The following is a 25,963-nucleotide window of genomic DNA, read 5'->3' as shown; positions in this document are numbered from 1 at the left end:
TCTCTTCTTGGCCGCACCTTCTGCTAGAAGCCTCTAAGAGGAGACAGCAGAAGGAAGCCTTTACCCCTTGCCTGCCTGCTCCTGTCTTGCTAGCAAGTCCATTCCTTCACAGGCAGTAGAGCCTACTTGCTCAGGGTTCTGGTGTATACTGAAGACTAGCTAAGACAGCCAGCCTCATGGAGTGAACAACTGCTGGATTCTCGAACTTTGCATTATGGACAGCCATTGTTGAACTAGCTGGACCACAGCCTGTGAGCCATTCTAATAAATCCCCTTATCTATATCTATATCTATATCTATATCTATATCTATATCTATATCTATATCTATATCTATATCTATATCTATATCTATATCTATATCTATATCTATATCATCTATCTAGATCTTTATCTCTATCTACCTACTTACTATCTATCTATCTATCTATCTATCTATAGATGGTAGGTAGAATAAGACTCGTTCTGTAAGTTCTGCGACTCCAGTGTGCACTACTGGCTGGGTTGTCCGAAGTTAAGGATCTAGGGGATTCAGAAGGAAAGACTCCGGCCCCACTGTCATCTTCCAGTTCCAAACGCTTCCTCGCTATACTACCACCCATCCCGAATGCTCAAATTAGTTTCCTTCCCTTGGTCTGCCTTGGGCAGGGGGAGCATCTAGCCTCCCATGCATGCAATAGAAGGTCACAACTATGCCTTTCTCTATGGGAGCCAAGCCCCTAGTAGGGGACACCCTTAGGCCATGCATTCTCAGAAGGGCCCAGGCCCAAACTGAGGCAGCTGTCCCAAGACTACAGTGTGATGGTGACCCGTGTGGCTACCATGGTGCCAGGATAAGGATGTCCAAGACAGTCCAAGGAAGCCTGAGGCCTTGGCACAGATACAGCTGGGAGAGGGGCTGTGTATCACCACAGAGTCATGCAACTGAGAACCCTTGATGGCAGTATGTGACATTCTTTGTTAACCTTCCTGTTGATTTGATGGGATTTAGAATCATGTAGGAGATGTGTACCTGGGCATGTTTTTCAGGGTGACTTAAGGAAATTTAACTGAGAAGGAGAGATCTACCCTGAAAGTCGATGGTGTCATCCCATGGACTAGGGTCCCAGGCTGAAGAAAAAGAAGAGGGGAAGGAAGGAAGGAAGGAAAAGGAAAAGGAAAAGGAAAGGAAGAAACTAAGTAAGTCATGAGGAGCAAGCCAGTTCCTCCATGGTTTCTCCCTCCAGGTTTCTGTCTAGAGCTCCTTCCTTTCTGCCCTGACTTGCCTCAGTGATGCAGCTATAAGACGAAATAAACCATTTTCTTCTATTGCAATCTTTTTCTCATGTGTTACACTTACAGACCTGCTCCTTGAACATCCCTCTTCTATTGTGTATGGTACTTCTTTTTTCTGCCTTTGGCTCTCTCCAAGCCTGTGACTGAGCATGGCTGTGCCAACACCCCTGCTAAAGCCTCAATCCGCTCGCCCTCTCCTAGGGCCCATACAGCTTGATTCTGTCTTCAGGGAGGGGTCCCAGCTCCTCTCTGGAGCTACAGGTGGCTGGGCACACTTTCCGACGTCATGGTACAACCATAGTCTGCTTTCTCGGTGTGAGTTGGGCGCACACATCTCAAGCTTGCTCAAGAGCACTTCAGGGTGGAGAGTTAGCCCTTCTTGTTCCCACTCGTCCGTGCATCGAGCCCTTGTTCTTTATGGCCTTGTCACGTCTTCTGCAATGCTCACAAACATTGTTTCAGTCCATTAATCCATATTCCTGGCCCTCTAACTAGACACTTCTATCCCTGCTCTAGCTGCTGCTTCAATCATGCCTGAAGGTTTTTGGATTAAGATGACTGTTCCTAACAATCTTCCTGTTGTAATAAACTACTACAAGATTCCTGGGCACTATCTTTAGGCTCAAAACTCCCATTCTAAAGTATGATGAAACTTCCAGCCTGAACCACATAAGGCCTGAACCCACTTCCCAACCTCACCTAAGGAGGCAGCCTAATGGAGATGAGGGCTGCTTGCCTTGAGTTCCGGCACAGAAGGAAGTGCAAGTCCAATCATGTGGGAAAGCTAAGAAAAGCTAAAGGCCAGAAGCATGGCTTTGGGCTGGTGACTGACCTAAGGCCCAGCTCCACAAGCAGCTGAGGCCCAGAAGTGAACTGCACATCGCTCTCGGGATCAGAGGCTAAACCATCTACTGCTCTGTATTTATTTAAGACTCATCCTGCAATTTTTCCGTTGTCTGTAATTACCCTGTGCCACTACATAACACTTGCTGTGTAGCTAGCCAGCAATAACCATGGAAACCAAGTACTGATCTTGAACTGGGAAAAGTAGTGGGGGGCGGGGGGAGTTGCTTTTTTTTTTTTTTTTTTTTTTTTAATTTCTCGGTTGTTTTCTACTCTGAGAGCAGTTAAGCTACAACTGCCAGCAACTGGAACGGAAGCCAGGTGTGGCATCCTGCCTTCTGCTAGATCATCCCCGCCCCCCCCCCCCCGCCCCCGGCTCTATCCTGTCCTTGTTCAGCTCTCTTTGCCCCCACTTGTCACATGTTCTTACTGACCAAAAGCTAACCCCTGCTAAAATGTCCCTCTGCCGGTTCCACCCTGATCATGCAACTATACAAGCATCATTGGAAAACAAAAGCTACCAAGTACATGACACAGCCACACAGGCTGCATAGCCCAGAGGTCACAAGTCTCCTTTCTGGCCTGGTCCCAATCCCAGATTGTCAGACTTATCTCTTACAGCTGAAACTGTCTTTCGATGTGTAAACTTGAACTTCAGATAGAGTCCTGTCTTCATGCCTCTCGGTTCTCACTTTGGGCTGATGGCCGACAGCATCCTTCCTTCAGGAAGGACTTCCTTGCTGCATCCCACTGGTACCCACAGTACCCAGGGCTGGCCTCAGCGGCTGTATCTTCTCCCTCCTCCTGCTTGTCTATGGCACCTCAGATATATGTTATTGCTTCTCCCATTTCCAAAAGAATCCTAGCTTCCTTCTGCCCTCTTGCTTTAGTCCCATGTAGCAAAACTCTAAAGTACCGGTCCCTATGCCTGCCACCCATCACTTACATAGACTCTCCCTTCATTCTTCTTTTATAGACGTATTTTCTTTATTCTTAAGTGTTTGTGGGTGTTTGCCTGAGTGTATACATGTGCACCCTGTGGATGCAGTCCCCAAGGATGCTGGAAGAGTACACCAGATTCCTTGGAACTGGAGTGATAGCTGGTTGTGAGCTCCCATTGTGGGTGCCTGAAGCTGAACTCTGGTTCTGTAACAGCAGCAAGAACTCCTATCCACAGTCACATCTCCAGCTGACCTTGACCCCCCCCACTTCCGCTCATGTACCCCTGGATCTAAGAAGCTCAAGGCAGCTTGTGTCTTCCCAGGCTCATCCACTGGTCCTCACTCTCCCCTCAGCAGGTTTATCTCGGGGATGGAAAGATCTCTGGCCTGTGAGGCTGCTCCCTTACGTACCTCATGGCTCCTCCTGTCCCTAGTTCTACTCTGGTCATTCCTTGCATATTTCCCTGCCTCCCCTGTTCTGCAGAGGCTGCAACACCCAGGCCTGAGCCTCTCCTCTGTCTACCTATGCTCCCTTAATAGTCCTCACTGCTTCTAGCTATACATGGGTTTGTCAGCAAAGCACAAGCCCACGTTTCCTTTGTTTTCTCTGCCTGCCAGATGCCTCTCGGCCTCAAAGTCTCGTCTCAGCTTTCCTATCAGTGCTGATGGCCTTCCTATTGTCCATGTCCTCTATCTCAGACTGCCTTCTCACTGTTTAGAGGACACGGCCTTACATTTAGAAGGCGATGAAAAGCCTTATGCTGCTACCCACAGTCAGCATATCAACAGAAGCCAAGCCTGGGTTTCCTGTCAGGCTCTGATGAGGCTTGGGACAGATTCACCAGTGACCACACTGGAGGTCGGTGGTCTGTCCCCAGAGACGGCCATCCAGGATGGACGTCACACCTGAGGAAAAAGATACACTCCGCAGATAAAGGAACACGACTGCCTGTTCTAGTCACAGGGTTCTATCCACAAATGCGCCCACACATGCTTCTCACCTGCACCCAGGCAGAGCCTCCTAATTGGTCGCTATTCACAGCCTGGGTCATCTGAGAGTCTATCCTACCCAGAAGCCACAGTAACTGCAACAAATCATCTGCTCAGCCCTCTCTTCTGCATACACCATGCAATAGCTCTCTCTCAGGCTGAAGGCTGCTGTGGGGACCCACCCTTGCCTCTCAGAGCTAAGCCGCCCCATGCTCACTCTCCTCTGGCCACAATGGCCCCTACTGTTCCTCCACCATAGACTTTCATGCTAGCCAGTCTTCTGTATGACTGCTCTGCAATTATAGCTTACTGTCTCACCTTTGCTAAAGCATCACCTCAAGTGAGACAAGATGTGTGCACATCACACACACACACACACACACACACACACACACACACACTCGCATGCATTCACACAGACACAAACGGGCACAAACATGTACTCATGCACATAGCAAGTCATAAAGACACAATCACACGTGCACAAACACACACACCTTCCTATACATGGATGCACAAACACAAACATGTATAGACATGCACAGTCACACCCACAGGTGTGTGTGCTCATTCATACCCATGTAAACCCACATTCACACCCACGGGCATTAACGTGTATAACGATGTATTCTGTGTGCAAACTTACATGCACACGTGCACTGACACACATGTACTCATTTACTCTCACCCCCCACTTCCTTTCCCCTGCTTCTTCTTCTGACCCTATCACTGCTTCTCTCAGATGTAAAGTCCATGTCCCAGGTCTTAGCAGATGCTGGCACAGCGTCCATTTTGGTTGCTGTTGATCTGCTGACCCTGTAGCTGCTCAATTCCTCCAGCCTCACCTAGAATCCCTCCTCAGGTCTGTGCTCCTCTGAACTCCTCGCCTCCACTGTTTCTAACCCGATGACAGTGACCACGAAGCAGATAAAGCGTTCCCACCATCCTGTGTAGACAGGAAGGGACAGTGTGCATGAGAAGTCACAGTCATCCCGGAATCCAGGCCATATTACTCGGAAATAAACATGTGCTTGCGTTTCACTACAAATTACCCTTTGAACAGAAATAAACAGATGAGAAGCAGGTAGCACTGACGGGCTTTCAACAGTTCCTTCTTGAGAAGTCCCTGTGATGCGACATGGCAGAACGGGGTTACTGGGAATTGGGTCAAAGTGGTGAAGCAAGGCAGGAACCGGAAGTCAGGACCAGTCCTGAGTCGGGGTGGGAAAGGGTGAGAGTTCTGGGCTAAGGTCAGGCACAGGCAGGCACAGATGGGCAAAGCAGGTTAAGGCAGGCAGGGTCACAGGTGGCCATTGTCTGGAACAGGACAGGGCTGGGTGGGCAAGTCACCAGCAGGGGTGGACGAGAGTACCTGGGAGCGCCTCCTTCTCCCGGCCTGGGGACGCCTGTCCTGCCAGCCCACCTGCTCCCCGAGGAGAGACTGTCCATCTACCAAAAAGCAAGGGAGAAGCGTCACATTACCTGAGGAAGCTGACAAGGCCAGTAACACGAAGGCACACAAGGCCATATCCCCCTGACCCCTTTCCATTCTTCTCAGCCTGGGAAGCTCACAGAAACTGGGTGTGGTTATCCACCAGCAACTGTTCCTCTGCCTCACGCACCTCAGTAAAGAGATACTGTGAATCCTAGTGTGGCCGCCTGCCCATTCCCCATACTGAGCCTTTATTGGTTAGCCTCGTGCTTACCCAGCCCTTTCTTACAACACACTGCTAATGTACCCCAAAGCCTACTCTATCTGACCAGACTCATTAACTTTATCTTCAAAACCGTCTGCGGCCTCAGCGAGCACAGAAATGCAGCTTTGGAAATCCAACCGCACGTCTTTGAAGGGCCTTAAGTCCCCAGTGCTTGTGGAACAAAGCGACGGAATAAGAAAAGGCAGCCATTAAGGCCTGGCTGGGATGCTGCCCCTGGTCTGTGTGCTGTAACACGAGTCCCATCAGTCAGTGCAGGGTGTCTAATTAGTTGGTGTTATGGAAGGCTGTCTTCTAAGCATAACCACCATTACAGCTTTTTTAAATGTTTTTATTAACATTTATTAGCTATACATAATATTGGGTTTCAGTCTGACTTTCCATACACATGTATAATGTCTTTCAATCACAGTCACGCCCATTTCTCCTCTGCCAGTAAACTATTTCCTGATTGGCTCCCCCTTCTACCTCCATGTCCTCTACCTCTGTCTCCCTCCCTCCTTCCCTCCCTCCCTCCCTTCCTCCATACCTCCTTCTCTCCCTTTCTACTTACCCTCTCTCTGTCAGTCTCTCTTTCTCCTTCCCTCCATCGCTCTCCCTCCCTCCTTCTGCCTGTCCGCCCCTGTGTGTGTGTGTGTGTGTGTGTGTGTGTGTGTGTGTGTGTGTGTGTGTGTCTGTGAGTGCACAGGCACACGTGCACACGTACACTTTTCCCTCTTGTGAGTATCATTAGGTTTGGCTCCCACGAGACCCTGTCCTTTCCACAGCAGGATACTGACAGGCTCAGTCCTCGTCAGATTTGTGCCCTAATCCTGAGCGTAGCAGCCATGCCCTGCCCAGACAGCAAATGTTCCATATGCTACCCCACCCCAGCTTCCTCTGGATCTTCTATTCTCTCCATCCCTACTTCTGCGATGTTCTCTGAGCCTTGGAGGGGTGGTGCTGATGTCCCCACTGCTAGGAATCCGAGAGTCATTTATTCTCGGGACTCTGACTGGTTATGAGTCTCTACAGTCACTGCTGGCTGTGTAAAAAGAAGATCAGGGCTGACATTAGCACTAATCTACGGCCATAAACACAGTGGCTTAGAAGGCGATTTGACAGGCACACATCAGGTCCCTTTAGGAAACCACTACAGTAGCTTCCTCACTCAGGCCTGTCACTTCCCAACCACAGGCTTTGGGCCGGGTTCAGAATCAGTCATGAGGAGCAGGCATCAAATTAAAACACAAAAAGCATGTGGTTGTCGTAAAATAGACCTGCCTCTGTGGTACCAGTGGACACATCCTCCTCGGTCAGACATTATTGTTGTACACACGGTCCAAGCTGAGTACAACTGTTGTAGGCAATGCGTCCCTCACCAGCCTGAATAGCAGCTCCCACCACTACAAGGGCTAGCAAGCAGCGAAGAAGCTTCCAGCCCAGTGGTAGCCTGATTTATGTCCTCTGACCAAGACATGCGGTGTCTTCGGCAATAGGGTCTTAACGATCTCCTTCTAGTGAGCAACCAACAGCATTTGCCTGTCTTGTTCTGGGAGCTCCAGGACCCTCCCTGACCAACAATTAGTAGGACAGTATCCCACACATTAGGGTTTTTGTTTATTAGCACGTGGCTTCTAGGAGCAGCTTACAGTACCTCCATTCCAAGCCCTTTTACCTTTTGTTTAGCTTATCATATTTATGACCTTTTCATATACTGTGGGTTATTATGCCCCTCCCACCTCAATCCCCCACATTCCCCGTCTCCCTCACTTCTGTGCCCTCTTAGACTTGTCCACTCCCAGAATTCCCTCTTCCAACTTTATACCACATGTGCTCTACATAACCCTCCACACCACATATACAAGAGAATCTTTTTACCTGTCTCATAGGCCCCGTGTTTTCCCCTAGTTTCCTAGGCTCTACAAATATCCCCTTCTACATAAAGGCAGATACTGTAAGGTAACGAGCTGGGACCCACACAGGAGAGAGAGAGAGAATTCACTGTCTTCCTGAGCCTGAGTACTGAGACCTAGCGCATTCTCCAGCCCCATCGATTCTTCCCATAAGAGTCACGCCTACATTTTTTGACTGAATGAATTTCCACAGTGTTTAGACACCATGCTTCCTCCACCCACTCACCATGGTGAACATCCAGGCTCATTTCCACTCCTTGCTTTGGAAAGACAGTGGCATCAAGCTTGGATATACAAGCATCTCTGAGGTAGGATATAAAGTCCTTTTGGTAAGTGGCCAGAAGTGATGTGCCTGGGTCGCACGCAAGGTCAATGTTTGGTTTTGTGAGAAACCTCCACACTGATTTCCACATTTCCTATGTTCCCACTCCTTCCCCGGCATTTGTTTTTTAATATTACTTTTTCTTTATGTACAGGAGTGATTCTCTGCTTGCCTGTAGGTGACTGTGTGCATTCCCAAGGCCTGTGAGTCCAGAAGAATGTGCGAATCCCCATGTAACTACGTCTAAGTGGGTGCTGGGAACCGAACCCTGAACCTCTGCAAGAGCAGGGGGTGCTCTTAAGCACAGAGCCATCTTTTCAACCCTGACTTACTTATATTCCTAAAGACAGCCAATTGGACTGGGTGGGACAGACACTTGCTATGAGAGAAATCTCAGCCTCTTTTTAATTTGTATTTTCCTCGTGACTAATGATGTTGAACACTTTTTAAAATATTTATTGGCTATGTGTATTTCTTCTTTCAAGGACTTTGCTCAGTTCCTTAGCCTGTTTTTAACTGGGTTGGTTGTTCTGTTTTTGAGTTCCAGTATAGTACTCCTCTATCCGATGTACAGCTAACCATACAGTACGCTGTCTCTTAATTAGGGTTTCTTCTGTCTTAGTTAGGGTTTCCATTGCATTGAGAGTCACTGTGACCATAGCAACTCTTATAAAAGTTACTTTTTAAATTGGGGCTGGCTTACACTTTCAGAGGTTTAGTCCATTATCATCATGGTGGGAAGCAGGGCAGTGTGCAGGCAGACATGGTGCTGGAGAAGGAGCTGAGAGTTCTACATCTTGATCCAAAGACAGCAAGAAGATGACTGTGTGACTATGAGACCTCAAAACCCACCTCCACGGTGACACACTTCCTCCAACAAGGCTATACCCCACTCTGACAAGGCCATATCTCCTAATAGTGCCACCGCTGGGGGCAGCATTCAAACACATGAGTCTATGGGGCCATGCCTATTTATCTATCACACCACCCTTTACTCTACAAAAGCATTTTAATTTGATGAGGTTCTATTTATTGATTTGGGGCCTGATTTCCTGAAAAACTAGAGTCCTATTCACAAAGTCTATCTCTATCTATAGATCTATGTGTATATGTGTGTATATATTGTGTATAATGATTTCAAAGTTTCAGGTCATACATTAAGGTCTGTAATCCTTTAAAAGCTGATGTTTATGAATGGTAAGAGAGAAGGGTCTAGTCTTATTCTTCTACAGGTAGATAGCCAGTTTTCCTAGAACCATTTGCTGAGAATGTTTTCTTTTCTCCAATGTGTATTTTTTTGGCATCTTTGTCAAAACTCAAGTGGCTGGAGTTGTGTGGGTTTAAATCCAGGATCCTCTATTCTTCTATCTTGATCTATATGCTTGTTTTTATGCCAATAATATGCTGTTTTTATGACCAGGGCTCTAAAGCATAACTTGAAATCAGGTACAGTGATACCCCAACCATGCTCTTTTTGCTCAGAATTGCCTTGACAACGTAGGATGTCAAAGTTTGCTTTGGTGAACAACAACAGACTTTTAAAGATTCTCGATCGAAACATTCCCTCCATCGGGCTGTCCGTGGTATGGCTATGGAGTTTTTCTTATGGCTCATTGATGTAGGAGGCCCAGCCCACTCTTGAATGGTACCCTTCACGGGCAGTTGGGCCTGAGCTGTATAGGAAAGCTGGCTGCCATGGGCCTGGGAACAGTCCAGTGTCCATCATTCCGTTGTGGTTACTGCTTAAGAGCTCCTTCCTTGACCTCCCTTGATGAAGGACTATAAAGCATACAGTGAAATAAGCCCTCTCCTCCTCGAGTTGCTTTTGGTCATGGTGTTTATCACAAGAGAAACCAAACTAGGACACAAGGTCTTCTACTTCCAGACGAGTTTTCAAAGTTTTGTTTGTTTTTATTTTGTTGGTTTTTGCTTGGTTGATTGGGTTGTTTGTTGTTTGTTTTTTCAAGACAGAGTTTCACTGTGTATCCCTGGCTATCCTGAAACTCACTCTGGACCAGGCTGTGCATTGGAGTATTGATGATGACTGCACTGAATCTGTAGATTGTTAGACAGGACAGCCATTCTTACAGTAGTGATTCTTCTAGCCCATAAATATGGTGCTCTAATGTCTTTCTCAATTTCCTTCTACAGGGTATTAAGGTTTTCATTGTAGAGATCCTTCACTTCCTAGGTTAAGCTTATTACAGTGTTGTTGGTGGCTGGTGGTGGTGGTTATTGTTCCTGTTTTGGCTTTTTGTTTGTTTTTTATGTTATTGTAAATGGAGCTGTTTTCTTGATTTCTTTCTCAATGTGCTCATCTGTCATATATAGGAAGGCTGGTTTCTGTGTTAATTTTATATCCTGCCATATTACTGAAGGAATTTATCAGATTTTAAGAGTTCTCTGATACCGGCTTTAGGGTCTTTTGTGTATGGGATCTGCATATATCTGCAAAAAAAGGATTATTTTTAATTTGTTACCTATTTGTGTCCTTTTCAGTTGCTGCTCTCGTCTTACTGCTCTAAGACTGCTCTAAAACCACATTGAATAAAAGGTGGGGAGAGAAGAAACCTTTGTCTTAGTGGAAACGCTACAAGTTTTCTCCATTTAAAATGTTGGTTTTAGGTTTGTCCTGTGGAGCCTTTACTATGCTGAGACAGACCCCTTACTAGCTTCATACATGAGTTTGGCAACATCCCTTCCTTTTTGATTTTATAAAATATTTTGGAAAGGATCAGTGCTCGCTCTTTAAAGGCCTAGTAGAACGCTGCAGCGAACCCATCTGGGGTTGAGCTTTTCTCACTTGAGCAATTTTTAATTACTTCATCAATCTTGTTTGTTTCTTATAGATCCGTTCAAATTACTTATCTCATTTTGGTTTAACTTTATTAGGAATATGTGTCTAGAAGTGTATCCATTTCTTTTATACTTTCCTGGACTTCTTTGGGATCTGTTTTAGTGTCTCCCTTTTCCTCATTAGCATCATTAATTTGAGAGTTGTCTCTCAGTCTTGACCTTAGTTTCGCTAAAAGGTTGATATTTTTTGTCTTTACAAGGAATCAGCTCCTTGCTGCATTCATTCTTTCTCTTTCTCTTTTAGTTCTACTTTGTTAACTTCCTCCCTGATCTTAATTATTTACCTCTATTGAATTTCAGTTCACCTTCTTGTTCTTCCAAGATGGAGGGTGCATCATTAAATTATCTGCAATATCTCTGATTTCTTAACATATGCAATTAGAGCTATCAACTTTACTCTTAAGGCTTCATTGTCTCCCATAGACTTTGGCGTGTTGTATCTTCATTTTTACCCAACTCTAGGAATTTTTAAACTTCTCTCTTGATTTCCTCACTGTTCAACTGAGTTGGTGAATTTTCTGTAGCTTCTACTGCTGTTGGATTCTAGCTTTGTTCCGCTGGGGTCAGATAAAATACAGGAAGTTGTGTCACTTTTCCTGTGTTTATTGGGACTTCATTTGTGTCAAAATCTATAACCTATTTTAGAGAGTGTTCTTAGGCTGGTGAGAACGATATGTATTCTGCAGTGCTTGGATGGAAGTTTTGTAGGTGTCTGTTAATCTGATTTATCTATGATATCGTTTAACTCCAATGTTTCTTTGTTTATATCCAGATGCCCTGTATATTAGTGCCATCTGGGGTATTAAAGTCACCTAGTACTGTGTTGGGATTAATCTATAGCTTTATATCTGGTAATATTTGCTTTGTGAAACTGTGTGCACCTGTGTTTGGTGGATATATGTTAAAATTGTAATGTCTTCTTGATGGATTGTCCCTTTGACCAGTATAAAGTGAGTTGTGGTGGGACAACTCAAAGCCCTAGATCTGGGCCCGGGTGGTAGCTGAGCTGGTCAGCCTGCCAGCTCTCCTGCACCCACACCACCAGGGCCAGCTCTGCAGTAGTATCCTGGCTAGCTCACCCAAGTGCAGCAGCTGGTAAAGGGAGGGGCCAGCTCTCCTGCCCTCATGCCCTTAGGGATGGCTCACCTGCACCTTCCCACCAGGGTCAGAGCTCTACTGTGCTGCCCAGGCAAAGTACAGGGTTCCACTGTCCTGAGTGCTGCAGCTGGCGAGGGGCAGGGCCAGCTCTTGTCGGGGATGTTTCTTGAAGGCAGAAAATAGATACACCATATCTTTAATTGGGAAATTAGGACTATTGATATTCAGAATGACTACAGAAAAATGTGTATTGATTCTGGTCATTTGATTTTGTAGTATTTCATGGTTTCACAATACTTACTTGTTTAACTGCTGTTCTAGAATATTCCCCTGCCCTCAGAGCCTCTTCAATATGATTACCATTCTCTTCCAGTGAAGACTTTCCTCCAGTATTGTCTGAGAGCTGGCTTACCAGTTATAAATTCCTTTAGCCTACTTTTATTATGAAATGCTTTCCCCATAATTTACAACAGTTTGGCTGGATACAGTCACTTAGATTGTCTTTCAATACTCTTCTGCCTTTTCAAGTTTCCATTGAGAAAGCCGGTGTTATTCTGATAAGTGCATCTTTATATGTGACCTGCTATTTCTCTCTTTTGGCTCCCAATACACTCTTTCCTGTAAAGTGGGTGGTTTTAAATGATGTTTGCGTCATAATTTAAACCACATGTCGGGGTGTTTGGTGGAGGACAGTAAACAGTTTGCAGAGTAGGTTTCTTCCTTCTACCGCATGGGCCCCAGGGATCAAACTCAGGGTCATAGGCTTCTCGGCATGCTTTCCCACAGCAAGCCATCGGTTGATCCTTCTCTGTGTCACCGCCTGTCTTGTGCTTTTTGTTTTGTTTTATTTTAATTTTGGGTTGTTTGTTTGTTTTCTAAAGAGAAAAAAGATGTAGAGTTGGGTGGGTGGGTGAGTGAAGAGGATCTGGGAGCAAGCTGGGGTGGGGGATGACTGTGATCAGCATATATTATTATATGGAAAAATGTTTTCAATTAAAAAAATCTTCCACATGTTGTCTAGTTTTTATTTTATTTAGTGTCCCAAAGAACTTAAATAGGCTATCTATGTGACCCTGAGTTTGTGGCTAGAATAAAACAGACAACTGTCTTTTATAGATCGACCTTGTATCCTGTAGCCCTGCTAAGCTTCTTCTTAGGGGTAGTTAGCTTGTTTTGGATGTGATAGAGTGACAGTCAGCCGAACATAAAGGCAGGGTTGCTTCCTCTTTCCCAATTCCAAAGCCTTTTATTTCTGTCTTCACCATAGTGAACTCGCTAGCATCTCCAGAACAGTAATGAACAGGAAAAGTAAGAACAGTGCCCACCCCCACCCCACGTCCTGATCTTAGGGGGAAAGCATCAACACTCTACTGCGTTAAAATGAAAGAACCAGGCAAACAAGTCGCTTGGTCCTTCAAACTCTAACCCTAATGGAAGATGAGAGTCTTGAGGACCCTCTCTCTAGCAGGGACTCCTGAAAGGCATTTGCCATGTGGTGGTAGACATGGGAGGTACTAGTGTGGCACATGAAAGACCAGGAATAATGGTCCCAACAGAACAAGTGTTCATAGGAGGCAGAGGTCTCACAGCGTCTTCATAACACCCTTTTGTAGCAGCTGGTCTCCAGGGTGTGGGAGCAGTTATGGGACACAATCCAACTAACCAGCCTGCATGGCTGAAGTCACATAAGAGAGAGCTAGACAAAGCTTGAGAGCACACATACTAAGTGAGACAAAAAACTAAGATCCTCCTTTAGGAAGGTTCCTCCTTTAGGAAGAAACAAGAGAAGCCATGAGCACATCCAGCCCCAGAGAAGAAAAAAACAAAACAAAACAAAAAGCCAAACCAAACAAATAAACAAAAACCAAGAGAAAAAACAGGAAGTAGAACATGCTCAGAACTATGTACAAAATAAAATGTAAAATGGTTTTAGTCAATAGCCAGCATGGGCTTCAGAAAACAAAAGCTCACCCAACAGATTAAAGCCCACAGGATGTCAGTGTAAAGAGAAGGGTAGGATCACCAAGGAATAATTACAATAATCATAATAGGATAAATACAAAACAGTTACAACAATGTCAAGCCTCAATAAAGTGTAGAAAAAAATCCCACAATGTTAATTTTTAGGCTTTTGATATGTATGCTGTAGTCCGAATAAGCAATGAGGTTAGGTACCTAGTCAGGGACTATGGGGTCAGGGAAAAGGGTCTCCCGAGGAAGTGGAAACAATAGTATTTTACATAGGAGTAAAGGGGGACTAGAATAGAAAGGTTAAGTGAGCAGAGGGAAGGGAGGGCAAAGGAAAGGAGGGGATATGGGGTGGAGCAGCTAACCTAAAGGCCTTCTGAAAAACTATATAGAAACCCCCTAAAATACATACATAGGTAACAGGAAGCTAAACAGGTCACCATGTCACAGGGGAGACAATGTCCCGCCCAGACATCTTATACCACCATGTAAAACCTCAGGGCCAGGAATAGGTCACACATCCTGCTTTCCAAAGAGTTCCATGAACTTCCCCCACCGCAAAATATCACAGATTACTGCCAATGGGTTGGTTGTTCTCTATAACCTGATGGCAAGGCCCTCTTGATGACAGTACTTATGTCATTGAAAATGGAGAAGTTGAATTTCTTTTAGGAAAAGGTGCCCAACTAGAAGTTTCACCTCTACTGACTGGCGTTCATGGTGCTGGAAGGTACTCTGAATGCTACCGGAGGAGAAAGGCGATCAATATCACCAGCTACGAACCCTGCAGCCTACAACAATAACCTGCCCGCAAGGTGTACGGTGCGGTAGTGGCACAGACGTTATGGGAGCAACCAAACACTTCTTAAAATTGGATTTTAAGAGGTCTACTCCATGAGATGGAATCCACACCTGACCCAGCTAAAGTGGCTGAGAACCTGAGCCATGGGCCCAGGGAAAACCTACTACTATTTTTCTGGTGTAGAAGCATAGCAATAAAACAATTGCTGACGACCTTCTGCTATATCCATAGGTCAGTGTCTCATTCATCCGCCGTCCATGAAGCTTCCTCTTGCAATAAATAGGCACGAACACAGACCCACAACTGGACAATGTCAAGAGTGAGGGACTTTGGAACTCTCAGGCCTAAATGGGATGGGTGGCTTTAACAACCTCCCAACCCAACACAGTGATTTATGAAGAAGACTGGGTGGGAAGATTAAGAGCCAAAGGCGATGGATGACTCCAAGGAAGCAGTAACTTTCAGACACAGCAGGACTGATGCCCGGATGAACTCACAAACACTGGGGCCACCTACACAAAACCCGCACAGATTCAAGAGGGTCCAGTACTGAGCGGGAGAAGCGGACACAGAGTCCCACCCTTAACCAAGAAGGTATTTGCAATTGATGGCTTCTGGCAAAAGGAAGACCTGTTGTCTCCAAAGGAGGCCTCACTGGGTATATTACATATTCCAGGATAGGCCCCATGCCCTAGAGTAGTTGTCAAAACAGGCTCCATGGTTCTTCAAGGGTTGGGGGGGGGGGTCGTTTTGTTTGTTTCAGTGTTTGTTGTCTTATTGAATGGTTGTTTTGATTTTCATTTTGTGAGTTTTCTAAGAGAGAGAAAGATTTAAAAATATGATCAAAATATATTTAATGGGGGGTAGAGTTGGGAGAGCTGGGAGAGGGGGAGAACATATAATCAAAATATACTGCATTTAAAAATTAGGACAAACCCCGTATAATTCTAAACAATCACCAACTTCCCTTATTTATTCTCATTCTGTCTCTTGATGTTGGCTCACTAGATCTGCTCGTCGAGAGCACAGACTCCTTTGGGTGGTTTCATCCAATGGAGTTGTGCAGGGGAGCTATGTGGTCCTCGTCCTTTGGTGACATCCGGCGTCCACCTGGAGGGCCTCTTTGGGCTCAAAGGGTGTAGAGGAATAAGCAGCCTCCCACCCCCACCCCCCAGGGCTCAGAGTGCCCTTCCAGGAAACCATAAGGAGCAACGGCAGGCAGAACCTGGTAAGCCTAAGTTCTTTTCTTCCTTTCTGTTCTTCTCACGGAATTCATTAAAAGATGTGTTTTTCTAACAAGAAAGCTGCAGATTGTACTCGGTTGCACTTCAGACTCAGTCACTGGGCTGTGATCAGCCTTCCCTGAGAGATGTAACACCTTGCTTGTCTCACTCACGTGACAGGTGCCGTTCTCCCTGCTTCGCTAAGACACACACCGTAAAGCCCTTCATACGGAGTCCACCAGTTGGATACTGACTGGGGAGAAGAAACATGGGGTTCGAAAACTCAATGGACTGGCATCTGCATGCTGACCAGGAGTAATGAGAGAAGAGCCTACAGCACCTGGGTGTAAGTTGCCACTATTAGGGGAAATGCTATACCTGCCTAAAGCCATTGTTCTAGGAATTAGACAAAACAATGTACCAGCAGCAGGAGTCACGTGAGGACAGTAACCATCGTCCCCATCACAACCAGGACCAGGGCCCACGGCTGTCCACATTCTGGGCTATAGGCAGACCCGTGAGAGCATGCAAATCCAGCATGAGCACCTGACCACATGCATCCTGGGTACGGTCTTAAGGGGACCACTTTCCCTCAAAGTTTAAGTCTTACCTACCAACCGTAACCACTGCAAAGACACTTCTAGTCAACTGTAGGCACAGAATGAATGCAGAAAACATTGTGAAAGCTGATGAGAGGCAGCAAGGGTCCTGACAGCACTCCTGAAACCCTGGAGCTTAGACCTCTGGTGACAGGGAGTGAGTTAAACACAATCGGGGGCTGATCGTGGTGGCTCTGCTCATGTAGCCAGAAAAGCCCAGTGCCATACATACATACATATCCTGGCAGAGAAACAGGGGCATCGCCTCTCTGGAGCACTCTGTACCAGCATGCCTCTGTGCTGGGTTCTCATAAACACTGACAGCATCTTTGAGCCTCAGGAGCAGCTGGTGAGAGGATGCTCAGCCCCCTGCCCACAGAGTGACAGCATGCTCTTCCTCCATCTCGTCTACCTACATGCCCATTCTTTAAAAGACCTGACTCCCATCCCCCACCCCACCGCTGATCTGCTAGCATCCCACACAGTGACCATGCTGAGTGGGGATGCCGAGCCCTCTTCCATAATTCCTTTGCTAAACAAGCTGGTCTCCACAACTTCATAAAAGTGATGCTTCTGGTTTACACTAAATCCATATGGGGCTCCTAGTGACCATCACCTCGAGGACGGATGTGATCAAGATCTACCAAAACTGTGACTATTCTCTAAGTAGCATCTGTTTGGCACTCATAGGAAACCAGGATTGCACCGTGGGTGCAGTGTTAGCTGTGAGGGCCCTGCTAATGATTTCACTGTGTAGCTGAAACGCCTGCAGCCGCATAGCATGTGTAAAGACGGCGTCAAGCACAACACGTTTTTTAGAAGTGAGTCTGCCAGGGGCAGAAGTCTTCATCTCATCAAGTGTTTGTGCTCAGAACGTCAGGGAGGCTTCTGTCATAATGCAGGGTTTGATGACAGTTGGCTAAACGTGGCTAACAGCATGGCTGGCCTCTACTGGTGCCACACCACAGCAGCCTGTACCTATGGGTGTTCTCTCAAAACTGGGTGCAAAGGCAAGCCAATGTTGGGTATTAGCAGGGAAGGGGACAGACAATAAAGGGCATAAGCTGCCAGGAGAATATTGCTGCCCTTGCGTTTGGGCAGCCTTGGCCATAGTACTAATCCCAAGGCCGTATCTACACCCAACCAATCTTATTTCAGCTTCATGAGGGTGGATGTCCTAACTCGTGGCCTCCTTGCCCTCATCCTGACTCCTGAGAGAGCTGCCATGGCTCTTCTTTCCCTGTCACTTGCCAGTGACCTTCCAGCTCCAGCCTCCAGTGTTAGCTGATACTTGATCCATACAACAAGGCAGGACTAGGGCCCTCAGTGGGTCAGTGGGCCACATGGAGCTGACTGCAACCAATGGCTCCTAAGTCTTTCTATCCCCACTCTTAGACCTTCGCCTGTTAAACTGAGGTGACCATTTCACCTGACAATGATAAACAGGGCAGCGCCTATGGAAGACAGGGGGTTCCTCGGTAAGCTACATGTGGCACTGCCATATCTACATTTCATTTAATTCCCAAGGAACTGAAAGCTTCCAAATCGAAGAATAATAACCATCATCATCGCCATTATCAGTCGAGAAGCTTCATGACCCTCCCCCCAAAAAAACCAAATAGGCAAAAAAGAAAATGTTCACCAACAGAAAACTGGAGTGAGATAAATAATATATCGCTACAATTGTTATTCAGATATAAAAAATAATAGGAGTCAGAGATGTAATGTAGCTCAGTAGTAGAGACGATGTACAGCATCCACAGGCCTGGGGATCAGCCACTAGAGCCACAAAAAGATAGATAGATAGATAGATAGATAGATAGATAGATAGATAGATAGATAGATAAAGAAAGATGAAGCGTTGAAGATCTGAGACACACTATAACACAGAGGTACTTTGAAAATGAGCATGGAGTGAAGAGAGCCTGTCAATCAGACTGTGGTATAAGATTACTCATGTCTGAAATGCCCAAGACAGGCAGAGACAGAAAAAGACACCAGCGAAGGTAGGAACGGAGAATGGAGATCGCTGCTTCATAGGATCAGGGGTGTTCGTTAGGGTGTTAAAATGCTCTGCAACTAGACAGAGGAGGAAGCTGGGCAAACCACAAGTACACTAGGTACACTGAGCAATGGATCGCCTTAAGCATGGTGAATTTTACATATGAATCATTTCTCAATATACAATATATTAATCACCATGCAGAGCTGTGTTATGTACAAAAGTTGCACTGGGGGATGTGAGAAGCAGAGAGAGAGAGAGAGAGAGAGAGAGAGAGAGAGAGAGAGAGAGAGAGAGAGAGAGACCACATTTGATCATCTGGTTTTTGAAGCGGCTGTTGATTATGTGTTGTTCGTCCCACTTGGTTTTTTAAAAAAAAATTAACTACTTCTAAATAGTCCACAAGTTAATTAGCTGTGGGACCCAAAGTGAGTAGCAACCATTCTCAAGCTAAGCAAAACCCTGGCAACTACAAGAAATTGGCCTCCAAGTAACTGGACACCATTTCTCTCTGCAGGGGCTACGCCCATTGTGTAAATGCAGGCTGCTCTCATGAATGTGTAGCCGGAACTCACATAAGGGGCATTTTCATCTGTGCGGCTGCCACGGCAAAATTCTTAAGTAGCCCAAACAGCAAGCCTTTCTTCCTGACACTCCTGGGGGCTGCAGGATGTGAGCAGTGTACCAGTATGATCTGGCACAGGCAAAACTCCATTTCCAGCTTGCCCACTTAAGGCACTCTGTGTACCACTAAGGGACACCATGGCCCATAAGTGGCTTCACTCAGGGCTTTAACGTGACACCATGTATCACAGATGCTGGTCCCCACTACATATGGACCCTCGCCATGCTTGGTCACTTTGTGAACCCTCTCTCTGGCTCGGTCCCCATTGTCCACGCTGGACGAGAAACAGCTGCCCTGACTGCCCAGCTCCAAGCCTCTGGGGGCCACCGTCCCAGTCAACAAAGCTCTGTGCACTTCCTCTTTCCAGGAGCAAAGAAGCTCTGGCACAATCCTGCTGGCTCTCGGGAAGCCACATCTGTCTCCACACTTGTAATTATCACTTAGCAAGCACACAGAACGATGACACCACTCTTTCCTTGCCAAACTGTGACAAACAGAAAACACTGTAAAGCTATTTTTGACATTCCATGATTCTATTTAAATTAAAAGCACGAAAACACCCTTGAGGTAGTGACATTGTTCCCTCCGTGTACTGTCACAACCACAGCTGTGTGCCCCTCCCCTTCTTCGACAGGAGGTCTGTCCCAGCCAGGTGTATGAGAGGGTCAGGGGAGAGCGGCAGAGCCACAGTGCCTCCCACAGAAGTGGTAGGCATACGACTGGCATGTTTGGGCTGCCGGGACCAGTATTCCTAACCCTGTATCACAGAAGCATTGACCTTAGAGGAGAAGAAAGGGTGCCGAGCAGCCGGCTTCACATTTCTTCCTAACACTGCTTTACAATCGCCCTATCACACCAGAAGGTAAAGGAGTTGTTTGGTGCACACAGAATCAAGACTAACCCCTATCAAGCAAACCTCAAGAAAGACCAGTGAGTAGACTTAACCTCCCCAAGACCACGGCACCAGCCAACAGAGTATCCTAAAGATGCTAGGAGGGGAATAAGGTGGCAGAGTCAGCTAGGCCTGGGTCTGCCCTGTGTATATGGTGCTAACTGTCACAAAACCCATATCCAATAACCAGTGCTGGCCAGGTTGCTGATCAAATGCTACAACAATACTAACAATGGGGCACAAAGCAGTAGAGTAGAAACCCCAGGCTTCTGCCTCTCCATCGGGGCTCCTCTATGATTGCCCTCCCCATCGGGTCTCCCTTTGATTCTTCCCTGCCTCCTCCTCTTCTTCTTCCTCCCCCTCCTCCTCCTCCCCCTTCTCCTCCTCACTCTCTCCCTCCTCCTCCTCTTCCCTCTCCTCTTCTCTTCCTCCTCCTCTTCCTCTGCCTCTTCCTCCCTCTCCCCCTCTACCTCCTCCCCTCCCCCCTTCCCCTCTCCCCCTCCTCTTCGAAGCAGGTAATTTTGGCATCTATGCATTTGTTTTTTGAATGTTTCTCTACACTTATGTAGAAGAAATAAAATTAAACGGAGAAGTAACAAACCGTCTACACTCGGTCTCTCTCACACAGTGTTTTGACACACACTACACCGCAGCGCGATACTCTCAGTACCCAGCAGCTGAATCGTCTGCTCCACATGCTTCAGAGCAGGGGTGTCATGCCAGTGACAGGACAAGCCTCCCGAGGTATCAGTCTATGGATCACTTAAACTACAAACAGGAGCTTATCATGGTCACAGAAAGAGAGAGCAGAAACAAATGTTTTATAGCAAATACTCAGTTCTACAGAACTCCAGGAGAGGCCACTGCACCAATGGTGGACATGTGTGTGTCCAGCAGGGGGCAGCCTGAGACGCTGGTGTAGCAGTCATCAGACCACATGGTGCCTGGTCTGGGAACTTGGCAGAGGTGTGTGCGTCAGAGCAGCACGAAGCACTAAAGGGAGTCAAACACAGGGGCTTCGTATATCACCAAGGAGTGGGGGGCTTAGGGAGAGAACACTTCCAGAAAAGTCTGTGGAAATAACCACAGAACAGCCAAGGCTCAACGGCCCCTGGAAAGCCTGTGGGATGGAGTCTCATGGTACCCTACTCTGGTCAGACCACAAGAAAATCTGAGAAATTCCTTCAGGAGAGCGGGGTAGCTGGAAAATGTTGCCACTGGTGTTTTACACTCTTTCACCCTTAAAAGGGCAGAGACTAGGCCTCGCTTTCAGGTGAGCTTAAAGGAGAAGCCTGAGTGCTGGAGACAGGGAGGTGGTGTGGTACTTCCTTGCCTCAATCTTAGGTTCTTCCCTTTAAGAGCATACGCTGGCCACGCAGGCAGTGTCCATGCAGAAAGGAGAGGCACTCACTATGACCTGCACTGGAGCCTGAAGGAACCGAGGCCTCCATGCCACAGCCTGTGAGGAAGGCTCCAGAGGTACAGGCCTCCATCCTGAGCTCAGTCAACACATACTGTCCTATAGTAGACCCAGTACGAGGCACCTCTCCTCACTTTTCAGTTCCCGCCTCCCCAAATGTGAGATAATACGTAGTTATTGCTTGAAGGAACAGTTTGGGACTGGTACATGGCAAGAGGAACCAACATAATGACACCTCAGCCAACGATGGACCTCGTGCATGAGTGTGGTCCCAGAAGAATATACAATACAGCATATATACCGAATATGTGTAGGGTGCATAGCTCATGATAATGTACAACAGTGTCACTGTTTATGCGTTTGGTATGCATTTATGCATTCCCCATACTTTTTGAGTATCCTCCTTCATTGAAAAACAGCTTTCTGTAAGCAGTCAGCTGTGTGACCCCCTCAATGACCAAGGGGACGATCTCAGGTGACATAACACATGCCATCCCGGGTGCGTGAAAGTATTGGATGAGAGTTGGACAAAGGAAAAACCCCGCCTACTGAGACATTTCTCTAAATGTGCTCCCGACATTAAAAAACTGAGACTGTCTGGAAAGGAAGCACGCAGATGAAATCTTCAGCGACGCCTGATGAGAAAATCGGACTAGAAAGTACAAGCCTGTGTCAGGAAAAACGACAGGCTTCATCGAAAAGTCAAGTACAGAGAAACACCAGGTACAGTCTGCGGGCAGATGCAAGGAAATCTACTGGGCAAACCACCAAGACTGTGGAAAGTAGGAAGCCTCTGGTACCCTCCTAGTTGGGTCCTAGTGGTACCACACTCCAGCTGACAAAGAAGAAAGTCAAAGTGAAAGCGCCCTACAGGCATGTGGAGTCACACATCCCCTGACACTCCATATCCAGCTGCAAGTCTCTGCCGTGGCCCAGAGGTAGGCCACCGTGAGCAGCCAGCACCCATGGGACAACAGAGGCACTATACTAGGACCCAGTGATAGGCCACTGTGAGCACCTGGCCCTCTCAAAACGACAATTTTACCAGGTGACAGAGAAATACTTCCTGGGAAATCAGCCTGCTGGTTACCAAACACTGAAATATGCCACCAGAGGGAACATTAAGAAAACAGTAATCACCAGCTTAAACATCCCAGACTTGGCCCTGAGACTGACCGTACACAAGACAACATAGAATTCTAAGGGTGGGAAACACTGTCGGGATCCAGGTCCAACACACAACCTTTAGAGAGAACAAGACTGAGCTGGAGCGAAGTGGAAAGTGACAAGGAGAGTCCGAGGGGTTTGGCAGTGTGTAGGCAAAGCGGGGAGAGAGGCAGCAGGAAACACTGAGGGGAAACCCTGAAATCTATGGGACACAGAACGAGACGTGACCAGCAATTCCCTCCCTGCACAGGCCGTTCAGGAAAGCAATTCCCTCAGGAAACTCTGCAAAGCACCGTGATACCTGTAGAGATTTCCGATACATTTACCTACCATTTTATACTGCCCTTTCTCAGTGGCGACCTTTTAAGTCTCCTGTGTTGTTTTGCAATTTCCTTCCTATTTTTTATCCTGGAATTAACTCCTTAAGTCTCTAAATCAGTGGCTCTCACCCTTCCTAATGCTGTGACCCCTTAATATAGTCTCTCATGTTGCAGTGACCCCCAACCATAACATTATTTTCATTGCTATTCCACAGCTGTAATTTCACTGCTGTTATGAATCATAATGTAAATGTTTGTGGTTTCCAGTGGTCTTAGGGGACCCAAAGGGGCCATGACTCACAGGTTGAGAACCACTGCCCTAGATGATCAAAGTCTGCTGCTCTCACACAGTCCCAGGGCCTTTAACCCTCACCACTCCACTCTTGGCTTACAGGCTCTCACTGATGTATCAGTGTGGCTGTTCCAGAGGATACCTGCCACATGGTTGGAATTACAGGCACATAATTCTGCTTCCAACCCCTTAACTTCAGACTGTGCATATACGATGATAATGCGTGTCCCCCTAAAATTGAACATGCAGAAGTGCTTTGGCTAAAGGCCTACAGCTATCAACTATCTCTGGCTTTTTATCTGTACTAAAATGTATTTGCCTCATCTATCCCTGCAAGATGTATTCGTAAGGACAGAAGGCCAAGCAGATGTCTTCTTTCCATTTGATAAGGTGCTGTCTACCCGGATCACCGTCTTCCTGTGACAGGCAAGGCCACTGCTACTCATTTCTCGGAAGGTGGTGGCACTTTCCTCTGCTAAGGGCTCTGCCCATCTTCAGCACCTGAAATTTTACCACCACGAGCAGGAAACTGAGTTGTTTCCATCTCACATGGTTGGTCCTTGTCAGAATTTTTCAAATTGTAACCTGGTAGCTTTTGATTCTGGAAAACAGCTAGCTATTTTTTTTTTCAAATATTACTTCTGCTATATTGTCTCCTCTTTCTAGAAAACCAGTTAATCCTGTGTGGGGTTTTAGGGTCCCCACTCTAATCTCTTGTATATCTCTTTGCCTCTATTGTATCCCAGGCACTCACAGTAAAAGCTACAGAAGAAAGGTGCATACAAAGGAAGCCAAGAAGCACAGAACGTTTCTGAAGTTGCAAAAAAAGGGACAATTCAATATGGACAAGAGATAAAACATTAGACATGACATGGAATCCACTACCCCTGCTCTGGTACTCCCAGCATGTGGGAGGCTGAGGAAGATAGTAAGTTCAAGGCCAGCCTGGGCTACATGGCAAGTTCTAAGCCAGAGTACACGGGATATACAGGGCAACAGTGTCAAGAAAGACAGATAGACAAACTTACTGACAGAAAAAAAGACAGGCTGGGTGGATTTTAGTGTTAACAAAGGCTATTCTGAAACCATTATGATATCAATCAGAATTGTGGATATATACAAAGGTATTTCTTTAGAACATTTAGGAAATTTCATTTATAGTTGAAAATTCTTCACCAACAAAATGATAAGCCCAAGTGTTTATGATATAAGTCTAAAAACCATGGAGGACAGAACACTAGTTTCCCTAAAAACCAAACAAGGAGCCTTCATGAGCTCAAGACCACCTTGATGGAGAAACTATTTTGAGAGAGAAAAACACAGGTCAGAATCGTGATTGTGGTTGAAAAAAAAAAATTCCTCGTAGACAACACATTATAATCAAGTAGGACTTGACTCATTAATGTTAATTCAACAAGCAGCAAGCAACATGTTTATCATTTCGTAGATTAAAAATTAAAAAAAAACATGTTTCAATAAACATCTGACAAAATAAACTTTTGACAAAACTAACAAAATTAGAAGTAATCTGTCGAAATTCATCGAATATTCATGGTTCTCAGCAAACTCATTACCTGTAGCTGTCATTGTACGCAGCTAAAACCATACTCCTTAAGAAACCCTAAGTAACTCACCCCCACCCCCACCCCCACCCCCACCCTGAGACCTGGAATGGTGCAAGGCTGGCCAGCCTCATCATATCCAGTCATTGCCATCCTGACATGCTGGTCACAAAGAAATGAAAGAACACATGGACTAGGATATTGCAAGAAAAATCAAACGAGAGCAAATAAAGTAAGGCTTCGAGATGCAAGTTTGGTAGTGTAAAGTCAGTTGTATTATTATATAAACTAGCAAGGATATCGAAGATGAGATCAGTTACACCTGTGGTAGTCCGGAAGAGAGCAAAGCACTTAGGATGAAATTGAACGTAAATGCAAGCCGTGCCACATAAAAACTACAATGCATAGTGAGAAGATTTTAAAAGAGCTAGAGAAACATGAGTCACTCCATCTCCCTGGATTCCAAGACTTCCTGTTGTTAGCATGGGAATGCCCTCCAGATTCAACTGTGCATTCAAGGCCACCTTGGGCAAATCTGCCCTTGTTTACAGGAGTGGGTAAGCTGACCCCCAAACTCACACTGAACTACAGGTGATTCGGAGTCGCCTGAGTGACAAGAACCAAGGCAGAAGGCTCATCCTGGCCCGTTTCAAAGCGTCGCTAGGCTAGGCCTGAAGGTGTAGATAGACTACGTTCTGGCATAAGAATATACCTGTGAGTCATGGGTTAGAACTGAGACTCCAGAAATAAACCTCGTATCTATAACTAGATCTTTAAAAAAAAAAATAGAATGCTAAGACCTTTCAACAGGGAAAGAACAGTCTTTTCAACAATTATGTTATGACAAATGGATCTCCTCGTGGTTTTGGACCCCTGATTCATACTGTATGCTGAAGCTAACAAAATACAGACAAAAGGGCTAAGATTAGTAAGCTCTTGGAAGACATATAGGTGGGAATTTGATTTACATATATTTATTGAAGGCCTAGGATTAGGCAACAATTTTTTTTAACATGACCTTTGGAAAATGGGTAAATTGGGCCTGAGCAGAATTAAAAGCTTTTCTGCATCAAATGACCCTACCCAAAGTAAAAAAGCAACCCGTAGAAGGCATTTATAACAGTCTTATATTTGATAATAGGATTGCATCCTGAATA

The 25,963-nt window shown here is 46.1% G+C and overlaps 1 protein-coding gene and 1 long non-coding RNA gene across 51 annotated transcripts in view; one reads left to right on the top strand and one right to left on the bottom strand.

Annotated features, from left to right (window-relative positions):
* The window catches only part of Pcbp3 (poly(rC) binding protein 3), a 263,941-nt gene that overhangs the window by 81,210 nt on the left and 156,768 nt on the right, over positions 1-25,963 (bottom strand). For 18 of the 50 annotated variants that reach the window (XR_015644631.1, XR_015644634.1, XR_015644632.1 and 15 more), the window contains exon 3: positions 5,421-5,497. The gene's annotated coding sequence lies outside the window, so the exon portion shown is untranslated. 50 annotated transcript variants of the gene reach the window in all.
* Positions 1,018-20,639, top strand: LOC147998575 (uncharacterized). The gene is made up of 5 exons (XR_015645687.1): positions 1,018-1,178; positions 14,936-15,298; positions 15,713-15,932; positions 16,108-16,273; positions 19,046-20,639. It is a non-coding gene; the product is annotated as an uncharacterized LOC147998575 (long non-coding RNA).

This window comes from Rattus norvegicus, chromosome 20 (genome assembly GCF_021556685.1).
Source record: "Rattus norvegicus strain SHRSP/BbbUtx chromosome 20, alternate assembly SHRSP_T2T, whole genome shotgun sequence".
In the NCBI taxonomy this organism is placed as follows: Eukaryota; Metazoa; Chordata; class Mammalia; order Rodentia; family Muridae; genus Rattus; species Rattus norvegicus.
Note: the sequence above shows the minus strand (reverse complement) of the source record. Positions and strands in the feature narration are given on the sequence as shown.